The sequence below is a fragment of the Megalopta genalis genome, unplaced genomic scaffold (assembly GCF_051020955.1).
Source record: "Megalopta genalis isolate 19385.01 unplaced genomic scaffold, iyMegGena1_principal scaffold0046, whole genome shotgun sequence".
Classification (NCBI taxonomy): Eukaryota; Metazoa; Arthropoda; class Insecta; order Hymenoptera; family Halictidae; genus Megalopta; species Megalopta genalis.
In genome coordinates this window covers 1,345,001-1,347,500 of record NW_027476115.1, presented here as the reverse complement: position 1 = coordinate 1,347,500, position 2,500 = coordinate 1,345,001, and the positions used below count along the sequence as shown (strand labels likewise).

General features: G+C 44.2%; 1 non-coding gene and 1 pseudogene across 1 annotated transcript; both read right to left on the bottom strand.

Annotated features, from left to right (window-relative positions):
• Positions 1 to 31, bottom strand: part of LOC143261286 (large subunit ribosomal RNA) — a 7,677-nt pseudogene extending 7,646 nt beyond the window's left edge.
• A 1,102-nt stretch (positions 32 to 1,133) lies between these two features.
• Positions 1,134 to 1,288, bottom strand: LOC143261287 (5.8S ribosomal RNA). The gene has a single exon (XR_013035444.1). It is a non-coding gene; the product is annotated as a 5.8S ribosomal RNA (ribosomal RNA).
• Between the last annotated feature and the right edge of the window lie 1,212 nt (positions 1,289 to 2,500).

Genomic DNA, 2,500 nt, shown 5'->3' with positions numbered 1-2,500 from the left:
TCAGCGGGTAATCTCGCCTACTCTGAGGTCGTCGGAACGTGAAAAAAAATTTTTTCAGAGCTTCCCCCCCCGAAAGCATTTTGCGAAACGTGTACAGAGCAACACAAAAAAAAAAAAAAATAAAAAAAACACAAAAAACCCTTAAAGCAAAAAAAAAACCGTTTATCGCGCCTCACCAATATATCTTTTATAAAATTCGATATCCTCTCCAAATATAGATCTTCGAAACACTCGCAAGACGATTACAATCGGTATAACTTTAACGTCCGTCCGAAAAGTACTTTCGGGGACTAGACGACCGATTGATCTCGTGCGGTTTCGCTATTCGATCATTTGAAGAGAACAAAAAGATATATGGGGCGACCGACAAACGGTTTTCCGTAGAACCAGACTCGCGATTGCGTTGACACACACATCATAGCCACACCAATAGAAGAGTTTTAGGACGGTAACCCGGGTGGGGTGTTCTTTACTCAGAATATGTGCAACATCGGATCTATATAGCCATCGATACAATTCGTACACAAATGTGTCGTACGAAGAGAGAGACTTTTTTTCCTCTGGCAACATAACGGTAAGAGACATCCTTCCACACTCATAGGTTCCACTCCCTGGGGCTATGATATATATATACATATAAATTCAAATTCGAAGCAACGGTCACAATTCTACTCTATATTTTTGCGGGTTATGTGTTCTTTCGTTCAATTTCTTTCATGCGTTCGTTCGATCTCTGTACACAGTCTTCACATAGGACAGACTCGTGTAGTACGCTTTCGTGGGTTAAACCCATCTCGTTTCATTTCAGGCGACGTCGGGAGCGCGTTGAAAATGTACCAGTGAAATCTCGATAGTTCTACGGATACGAATCGTCCCGAAAAAGATTTTGTCACCGCTTCGAAGCGGTGTTTCAGACGGGCGGACGTATATAAAACATATACGACACACGACACCGCCTTCCACACTCACGCTAGTTCGAACACGATTTCCATCTCTCTCGAAGACTGTTAGACGTACGTAAAATTTCTCAATATTCATAGGACCGCGACAAACGCCGACGAAGCGCCCACCATTCGCTCGTACGTATATAGGCAACAAGTGCCATCAACGCAAGCAGTTTATAAGTACGTAAACGACCCTCAGCCAGGCGTGGTCCAGGAATTGTATCCGTGGACCGCAATGTGCGTTCGAAATGTCGATGTTCATGTGTCCTGCAGTTCACACGTTGACGCGCAATTAGCTGCGTTCTTCATCGACCCACGAGCCAAGTGATCCACCGTTCAGGGTAATTTTTCCCTTTTATTCTCTCATATATATATAATGTGTATTTGCTATCCACCACATTTTTGTGTTATATTTCGGAACAAGCCGATACCCGAAGAGCTCCAACCAGCGCGCGAAGGAGATTCGGGAGTCGTCGTACAACGACATAATTGTCCCTTAAAGAACGAGATATTTCCGTCGAAACCATATATATATGTACGAGCAAATCCAAAACCACTGTTTTCTTGCAAGTTCGACGGTCGGAGCGAATAGAACATTGAAAAGCCTTCTATCGAAGAAACACAGAGAGTATATCACCTCCAAAAACGACGGGGATATGGATATTCAAACTGGACAATTATCAACCCGATACTGGATTCGAAAAGTTTCTCTCTCCTTTCGTCGTTATTTACACCGGACGGACTCACGGCCGGCTCTAGCTGGGTGTCATATATATATACGTCCCACGCTCATGCTGCCACTAGCGCGCAACAGAGTAGGGTGTCAATGACAACGACACAGCATTGAAACGAGCTACACAAGCCGGTCTCTCTTGATACCAATGTAAACGAGCATTAAGTTATCTTCAGACTGCCCGATATTTTCGTCCTTTGGACTTTCCCAACGATTCCTTTTTTTCTTTTTTTTTTTTACACCACAGCGAAGACTTGAGGAAGCGTGATTAGCACGCTCGCATCCCTCCCTGTCCTACTACAACTGTGTGTGTGTGTGTAAAGAAAGAAAAAAGAATACATTGGCTTTCTCTCTATCGAGAAGATGGCCTACGCAACGCAGATCAAAGGCCTAATACGTGTAATATAATACGCGTCTGGCCGTGTATAAATCACGCACGAATGATCTGGTCGGGCCCAACTCTTCTCGTACGCTTATTTTTCCGTGTTGAGGCACTATCATAAAATCACACAAACCCCAACACGTGTGTGTCTTGGAAGGAAGATGGCCTACGCAACGCAGATCAAAGGCCTAATACGTGTAGTACACACGTCTGCCGTGTAAATCACGCACGAATGATCTGGTCGGGCCCAACTCTTCTCCACCACACCACATCCCAACTTTGTACATTTTTATATATTTTTGTGCGTTGGGGCACCTTCATAATCACAAACCCCAACAACACATATATCTCTCTCTCTTTGAAAGATTTGTTGTGGCCTACGCAACGCAGATCAAAGGCCTAATACGTGTAGTACACACGTCTGGCCGTGTAAATCACGCA